General features: G+C 45.4%; 1 long non-coding RNA gene across 1 annotated transcript; it reads right to left on the bottom strand.

The window, feature by feature from the left end:
• Nucleotides 1–781: 781 nt before the first annotated feature.
• LOC116974849 lies at nucleotides 782–8,554 on the bottom strand. Its single transcript, XR_004412460.1, has 3 exons — nucleotides 8,445–8,554; nucleotides 4,667–4,670; nucleotides 782–794 (listed from the first exon to the last, which is right to left on the bottom strand). It is a non-coding gene; the product is annotated as an uncharacterized LOC116974849 (long non-coding RNA).
• Nucleotides 8,555–9,312: the final 758 nt, after the last annotated feature.

Below are 9,312 nucleotides of genomic sequence, written 5' to 3' on the forward strand. Positions count from 1 at the left end.
AAGGACATTTATTATCACATACACCAATTGGTGTCGTGCAATTTGAGTTGCCATTGCAGCACACCAACAAAAATAAAACACAACATTAGAGAATTTAACATCAAACACAAAAACATCCCCCCACAATGGTTCCCACTGTGAGGGAAGGCAGCAAAATCCAGTTCACTTCCTCTATGTTCACCCATGGTCGGGGCCTATTTGAGGCCTCCGCAGTTGCCGTGACGGCGGCCCGATGTTTCAGGCCCTCTCGCCGGATGATGGAGCTCTGACGTCGGAAGAACACACTCAGCGGCCTGGAGTGTCTGGAACGGCCGCTTGCTGCCAGAGACTGCGGCTCCCAAAGCTGGTCGGAGCTCCAACAATGGCGATCTCGGCGAAAGATCCCATGCTCCGCGGTGTTTAAAGTCAGCGCCGCCTGCAGCTGGATGCTCCACGACCACAGCTCCGCGATGTTGAAGTCGGCGGTCTCAGCACTCTGGAGCTTACCACACAGTGACCTCAAGTCGTCGCCCGCCCCGCGATGGTGCTTCAGCGCTGCGCCGCACCGCAGCTGAAGTTCTGGCCGGTCCCGGCAGGAAACGCCACTCCAGTCCAGTTGGTAGGCCGCGAGGAGAGGGCGAAGATGCAGCTCAGAGTAAAGACGCATCTCCGACCAGGTAGGAACTGAGAAAAACAATTTCCCCCCTTCCCCCCCCACATAAAAAGACTAGAAGACCTCCAAGACAAAACTCTTAACACACTAAACATTTTTTAAAAGGGTGAAAGGACGAACAGCTGCAGGCAGGGCAGCCATACTCGACAGTGCCCCCACTCAAGGAGCATTGCAATGATTACAATCAATGCATTTACAGTGTATATATACATGATTAGGGAATAATGTTTAGTGCCAAGGTAAAGCCAGCAGAGTCCGGTCAAGGATAGTCTGAGGGACATCAAGTGGTAGATAGTAGTTGAGCACAAGGCGTCCCTCATTCAGTTGGATGGATCATCATATCCTGTTCCACTGAGGATCTCTTTTGGCCAAATCCTAGTTGCCAGGAAAGGGCACTTACGACAAAAGGAGCAAAAAGACCTAGTGACAAAATATAGAAGATAATTATTTCAAAGCATGTTCCATTTATCTTTAAAGTTTGCATATTCTGTATAGATTGATATAGCTGCTGTCTGCTTTTAGTAAAAGAGGCAGAAACCTAGCTCGGGATCTCAAAGGAATATGGACATAATATGTCCCAGTGCAGACTGAAATGCAGGGGATCTGATTTCTGACAGGATTATCTATATTACTAAAACTCTGTTCTTGACCGCTTTTGGCGATCTGTGCTGCGATTTCCGAGAGAACGCCGCCACCTACGGCCGTCATTTTTGGCCACCTCGCTCAGAGACCCCCTCCGCCGCATGTGTGCCGTGGATTTTTCCCGTCGATGAAATATGACAGAGATATTAATGTTTTTACAAAATTCCCCATTCTCTCTGCTGCTCCTGCTGGTGGGATGGGGGAGGGACTATAAAACCAGGAAGTGGTGTGCCCCAATCAGTCTCTACAACATGGAGGTCTGAGCTCTGAATGACTGAACAAATGTCTACACAGCAGTGAGTAAGTACCCTTTATTTTGTTTGAAAATGAAAATATGGTTATGGTTAGTTTGAAGGAAAAAAGCACTGCCTGCAAATGGTTGTTTGGGGGGTTTGGGTTCTCTCTCTCTCTCTCTCTCTCTCCCCCCTCTCTCCACTCCCCCCCACCTCTTCTCTCTCCCTCCCTCCTCTCTCCCCCCCTCCTCTCTCCCCCTCCTCTCCCCCTCCCCTCTCCTCCTCTCCCCCCTCTCCTCCTCTCCCCCCTCTCCTCCTTCCTCCTCTCCTCTCTCCCCCATCTCTCTCCCCCCCATCTCTCTCCCCCCCTCCTCTCTCCCCCCCCCTCCTCTCCCCCCCTCTCCTCTCCCCCTCTCCTCTCTCCCCCCCCTCTCCTCTCCCCCTCTCTCCTCTCCCCTCCTCTCCCCTCCCCCATCTCCCTTCCCCCCCTCTCCTCTTCCCCCCCTCTCCTCCCCCCCCCTCTCCTCTTCCCCCTCTCCTCACCCCCCTCTCCTCACCCCTCTCCTCTCCACCCCCTCTCCTCTCCCCCCTCTCCTCTCCCCCTCTCCTCTCCTCCTCTCTCTCTCTCTCTCCCCTCCTCCCCTCCATCCCCACCCCCACCCTCCCTCCCCTAAACCCCCTCCCCTCCACACCCCCTACCCTCTTCCCTCCACCCTCCCCCTTCCTCCATCTCCCTGCTCCCCACCTCCCCTCTCCCCCTCTCAGCACCCCCTCTCTCTCCCCCTCGCCCTCTCTATCTCCTCCCCTCTCTCTCTGTCTCTGCCCCTTCTCTCTTTGCCCTCATTCCCTTAACCCCCGCCCAGCAGATGTGACTGCAAGTTGGGGGCTATGCGTCAGTAGATAGGGTGGTTATGGGGTAAAAGGAGCAAATTAATAATATTAATATAATATCAAGGGGGTAATTAGCGTGAGTGCGGGGGGGGGGAGGGGGGATAGTTAGTGTGTGTGACGCTGCATGCCGCCTCCCCCCCCACAACCGCACGATGGGGGAACAGACCCAACGGGTCTGCACTTGGTCTAGTATTGTAATAAAACAACAAAATCGGTCTCGGTGTTTCTTTTCCAAGTAGTTCCTGCATCTGTAAAACAGTGAACTTTGTTAAGCCTTGAAGGTCCAAACCAATTTCTGTCTTTTTCGGGAGTATTCATCTGAGCTATTCCATCTCTCTGATGTTTTAAGGCCACATTAATGAGAGCTCTCCTCATTTTATTGAGATGAATGATTTTCTGGAGTTTGAATATTAAAGCCAATCAGTTGTGAAAAGGATCAGCAATTACACAGGAAAAGAAACAAATCAACCGGCAAATTTGCAACAGGATCATTTGAGTACAAATCTTACAAAATTGAATAGATTTGATAAAAGATGAACTTTGGTTACATTTTAAAACACAGGGTCTAGAAATTCATCTTAGTTCCAGCTGTAAACATACATTATAATGCTGGCCTGTGAATAATTACTCACAATATTTAGTTCGACTGAGGTCTATGGAACCGAATATGGGCATAGAGTTAGAATGTGAGTCAGTACGTAAGGATCTATTTAATATAAGCACCCATATATGACAATGTGTCAATATTCTTGGTATATCCTGCAGGTTTCAGCGATTAAAGTTTGTGATCCTAGACATTTTGATTATGCATAACTCCATCTAATAGAAGCATTGTAAAATAATTGTAATATTAACAGTAAAGTTGGAACATTCAGCAGGTCACGCAGTGTCTGTGGAGAAAGGCATAGTGACTAGTCGAAGACCCGTCATCAGAATTGGGAAAGGGAGAAAACAATTCAGTTGCATCTTTCTCCTGGTATATAAATCACAAAAATATTGTAAATTGGGGAAAAGAAACACCAGTTCTATCCTACACACTAGGGACAATTTACAGAAGCCTATTAACCTACAAACCTGCAAGTCTTTGGAATGTGGGGGGAAACCGGAACACCCGGAGAAAACCCATGCGGTCACAGGAAGAACGTACAAACTCCATACAGACAGCACCCATAGTCAGGATCAAACCGGGGTCACTGGCGTTGTAAGGCAGCAACTCTACTGCTGTGCCACTGTGTCACCCAGGCAAGTTGGGTGTCTTGTTCTCTGATTCTCTGCTAATGGTGGCTTGAGCTCGGCTGCTCAGAGATGAAGGGGTAGTTCAATGCAGCATTGCTCCTGCCCTGGTGTGGGGAGTGGATGCACCAGTGCAGGCAAAGATGCCCACAAGCAGTGCCAGGAATCTTCCCCGATCGGTATCCTGTGCTCATGCTTCACAGTGGAAGGAAGAGCACAGAGCAAGCTGTCAGAAAGCACAGTTACTGCAAGATTAAGAGAAGCATCCACACTGAATATAGAGTATTGTCCTGAAATATTCAAGGAATGATTTGAATGAACCTGAAGCAAAAAGAAAACAATAGCATTGACTTGGAATTAAGCAATTTATCATCTTTGAGCTGAATACTTGCACAGAACTCATTAAACATACTGATCATGATGCGGCTGACAATGTGAATCGCTTGAAGACACAATGGTATCATTTGTATTGCATCTGAAGATGGTGTTTCACAAACACCTCTAGTCACATCCCAAAACATGAAATCTGGTATTAGAAAGCAGAATGTAATTACTAGCTAGAAGCAGTGGATGTTCCATTTAGGTTTAATTACAGTTATATTTGTTCTGTGCTGTCAGTCCTGCCTTGCTGCAAACTGTGAAGAAACACCATGGTGATACCAAAGGTTGTGGGAGGGTTGCGATGAACTGTCACTGGGAGAGAAGTATTCTGTTCAATGCAAATTTGCATTTGTCTGACATAATTACAAAGTATTTGCAAGCTGAAATGTTGCTTGCTGTCAGACAATTTTTAAACCAGTTGAGACAAAAGCGAGACACAGCGGATGCTGAAATCGGAAGCCGATTGGTGTAATGATGGGAATGCTCAGCAGGTAGGACAGTATCTGTGTAGTGTGATGAAAGGAGCATTTGTTTCAGGCAAATGACCTATCATTAGCCTGAAATATTGACCTTCTTCCCCTATTCATCCTTGCTGCAATTTCCAGGAATTTTAATTTTAACTTGCATGACTTACATGCCTGCTGAGAACTTAGAGGAGTAAGGAATGAGAGGTGGGAGCTCTGACTGGGGTTAGATTTGTGAGGAATGACAATCCCACCGACTGTTACCGTGGCAACCTATGCAATGAGATTACCAAGGTAAGGTCGGAATATATTGGAATAATATTTTGACTATTTCCTTTTCTGCAAGGGCGGGATAGGTCAGACTCATATTGTCCTGACCATACCAGCTGCCAATGCTATTGGTCAAATCTGCTGGTCTAGGTTGCCCGAGAACTGAATGACTCGTATAGTTTGGAACATGTCCCCGTTTCTAATCTCTCTGAAGGTCTTAACATAAAATATGAACAGGTACATGCATTGGAATAGTTAGAGGGATAGGGGCCAAATGCAGACAAATGGGACTAACATGGATGAGCTGGATCCTAGGGTCTGTTCCTGACCTGTATAACTCGATGACTCTTTAACTGTGTAGAAGTCCCTTCAACTCATCATGCCTGTGCTGAACATGATACCAACCTAAGCTAATCACATCTCCCCCTGCATGCTCTGTGTCTCTCTAATGCTGCCTCTCCATGTATCTAAATGTCTAAATGCCTTTTAAACATTGCTGTCATATCTGCATCCACCACCACCTCTGAAGCAACCCCAGGGGCACACCACTCTCAATGCAAAACACCTGCCTCATAAATCTCCTTCAAACCTACTCCCTCTCATAGAGTCTTCTTCTTCTTGCGTTTGAGACAGCAGAAGTCCGCAGCAGGGTGATGCCACCTGGTTCGACATCCGTAGGTGCCCGCCCTAAAAAGGGCGCGTGCTCCGGGTTGGCGCCGAGCTGCGGCGCTGCTGCTGTCTCTGTTTGTTGTTGTTCGCCTGACTGAGGTCAATTGACAGGGGTCACCACGGGGAGGTCGACAACATGAGCCCCTCTCATAGAGTCACAAAGTCACACAGTGTGGAAACAGGCTCTTTGTCCCAACTTATCCACACTGACCCATCTACACTAGTCCCCCCTAACTGTGTTTGGTCCATAATCCTCTAAGCTATCCTATCCATATACTTGTCCAAATATTTCTTAAATGTTGCAATAGTACCTGCTATACATCTTCTCCGGCAGCTCGTTCCATACGCCCACTACCCTTTGAGTGAAATAGTTGCCCTTCAGGATCTTATTATATCTCTCCCCTGCACCTTAAACCTATGTCCTCTGGTTCTCAATTCCCCGACTCTCATCTTAAATCGAAGCCCTCCGGTATATGACATTGCCACCTGTGGATAAAGACTCTGACCATCTTCCTTATATATGTCTTTCTCAGTACTCAGAAACGTTTAAAACTATTAAAACTGACACAAATAATTCAAATGATGAAAACTAAAATTAAAAAAAATCACCCAGGACACTTAGAAGCTCTGTTCAATAATTAAAACATCGCTGCGAACTCAAATAATTAAACAGAACATAAATTAGCTTAGCCTGAATTGTTTCCTGGCACTAGTACAAACATTCATCAGACCAGTGAGCTCACAGATTCCGTGGTAGCATTGAACCGCAGGAAGTCCTGTGGAGCAGTGCATTCTCCAGAGAACTTGCCAGAAAGATCGGAGCTTCCATATTCACACTGGAGCTGTATAAACGTTTTTTATCCAGTAGACAAACTAGACACAAGCTTGGTCTGCCTTTAAATGTGGAGATTGGTTCCGAACATCACGTGGAGCCCTTAGCTTAACCCAGAGTGAGCGCTGGGAACTGTTGGCTCAGGTCTGGAAAAACATGGACAAGACCAGATCCTGGGTCAAAACTGTCCAAGACTGAATCCAGGGCCAAAGGCATCCAACAATGGCCATCTTATCCAAGGCCAGAGCTTGGGCCAATCCTATCTGAAACCAGTTTCAAGGCCAGTCCTGTCCAAGACTGATTCATGCCCATCCTAGGCTGTTTCAAGGGATATGGTGAAAAAGCAGGAATGGGGTACTGATTTTGGATGATCAGCCATGATCATATTGAATGGTGGTGCTGGCTCGAAGGGCTGAATGGCCTGCTCCTGCACATTTTTTTCTATGTTTCTATGTTTCCATGTTTCCAAGGCTAAATCCCTCCAGAACCAACCTTTGCTCAAACTCTGAGCACAGTTGTATCCTGGTCCAGACTGTCCAGATTGGTTACTGGCCTTAACCAGTCCAAGTCAGTACTGTGCACTGAACTCTCCAGAAGTGGAGACTCAATCACAAATAAAACCCAAGGGTAAGTTAGAAATTTAATTTGCAGCTTTCTTTGAGAACACTGCAGCTCCTCTTGGGCCTCACAAAGAGGTCACAGGCCTGCTTTGGATGAAACTACATCCCTTTCCCCAGCCGCAAGACTCCCAAAAACTCATAGCCATAGTCTCTCTTGCCACCACCAGCCTTGTTATACATTCAGTGGGGCTGCCTCTCTGGATAGGGCCTCCAACTCAGTGTGTGGAACATTCTCTATGCTGGCCTGTGCCTTTCCAGCTGCCCCATTAATATCGCAATCTCTACCTCAGTTTGCATCTCCTATCTGAGCCTCTTAAATTCCAAATGTTGTGCTCTGATCAAGTTTCTATAACAAATGCTGAGTCCACATCCATAACAGAAGTGCGAATGTTATCTATGTCTAAACTGGGTACTGAATCACCACAAGTGTCTCCAAAAACTCTCCAGAATTACTATCTCCCACTTATGATAAAGTAAATACTTAATATCCAAATGCGATTTCAGAAATAATTTGACACGATTACCTCCTTTCCAGCATGAAAATTGCTTTTATCTACATCTTGGTAGATAAAAGCAAATTTTCTACCTCTTAATATCTTCATTAAAGTTTTAACTTGAAGACCTCAGCCTGCTCCAGTTAGAAGTTCTATCTGCTCCATTTAACTGTTCCATTAACTACCTGACCTATTTTTCAGGATGGCCCAGTGACATTCTCCCAGCTCCACTGAAGGACTGTCGTTCTTTGGTATCGGCCATTTATATTCAAAAGTTTTACATAAATATTTGAACCAGAGCAAAATGATGAATACCAAAACTTTCAATAGTGTAGTCAAATACATCCATCTATTTTCAAAAAGAGGGTTACCTGTGTCTATGTGTGTGTGAGAGAGGGAGGGAGAAAGAGACAGGAAGAAAACCCCACTTGCCCAGAAACTTTACTTCCACTGTCCCTGTCGGAAACTATCACTCTCTACATTTTCATCTGCTTTTAGAAACTGTTACTTCACTTGTGTTAAATTTAGACCAGGACCAACATAAGAAAACTGGAGCACGAGTAGGCCACTCAGCCCTTCTGGCCTATCTCACCATTCAACATACTCGTGGCTGATCTGCCCCAGGTTTTGGACTTCTCGGCCATGAGAAACATCCTCCCACCATGTACCCTGTCATGTTTTTTTAACAAATTATGTACGTGTTTATGAGCTCACCTCGCATTCTTCCAAATTATGGTGGATATAGGTATCTATAGGAGATAGGTCTGCTTACAAAGGAGATTACAGAAAATGGTAGACACTGCATAGTCCATCACAGGTACTTTACCTCTCCACCATTGAATGGAGCTATAGGAGGCATTGCCTGATAAACACAGCCAATATCATCAAAGACTCACACCATCCTGGCCAAGTAACATTTGCTCCTACCATTGGGAAGAAGGTACAGGTGTCTGAAAAGTTGTGACTATCAATTTTGAAGAAAAAAGTTCTTAGCAAACCTCAGGCTCTTGAACTTTATACAACATTGACCTCAGGTACTATGAACTTCTAGGAACCTCTATACTGCCGTACTTTGACAAAAGGAGGCAACTGACAGAAAGGCGTTTTCTTGTAAATGAGGAAAACTTGTTTTTCTTTCAGCTCTCCGTGATGGAATTTCTTGCTTCTCTAGTATAAATATCTTCAAGTTGTACTCAGAGAAGACTTATTTTGTTCACCATTGTGAAGAGCATATCTCAAATACCTTAAAACAAGCAATAACTCAATTTTGACAAAATTGTCAGTTGCTTCCTTTTTTCAAATTATGGCAGTATAGACTGTGTATGATTGCACTACAGGCTTCATTTATTTAGCACTGGTATTACGATAAGACTTTATTGATTTTTTCTGAATATCATATTTATCCGTGTGTATTGTGTTTATGGGCCTGTTGAGCCTCTGCAAGTAAGTCATTGTTCTGTTGTCAGTATATGTGACATTCAAACAATAATGACGCTTGACTTCTCTTAGTTCTTCCTTCAGACTAAAATTCCCCAGTCCAGGTGCAGGGATTAATGGAATTTTGTTGCATTCTCTCTAAAACAAATTATCCTTCGTGAGGGAAGATGATATACATGACACCAGATGACGTCTCTTCAAATTCTGATCTGAATATACCTATTATACCCTATCTGGCATTTCCTGCTCCATTTCCAACAGAGTCTGTGGATCCCACATCTGCCGCATCAATCTCCTCAGAAATGGCATGAATGGAGAGGCAGGAAATCATTCTCGAACCTAAGGTACCGTCTAAGAAGAAAAAGATAAATGAAGGCACTGGAGTCTGTCGATGGAGGAATATGGAATTAAACTGCTGAAGGCACTCAGCAGGTCAGGCAGCATCTGTGGGGGTAGAGGGATGTAGACATTTTGAGTTGAGCCTGCTTTATTGG

Source organism: Amblyraja radiata, chromosome 7 (genome assembly GCF_010909765.2).
Source record: "Amblyraja radiata isolate CabotCenter1 chromosome 7, sAmbRad1.1.pri, whole genome shotgun sequence".
In the NCBI taxonomy this organism is placed as follows: Eukaryota; Metazoa; Chordata; class Chondrichthyes; order Rajiformes; family Rajidae; genus Amblyraja; species Amblyraja radiata.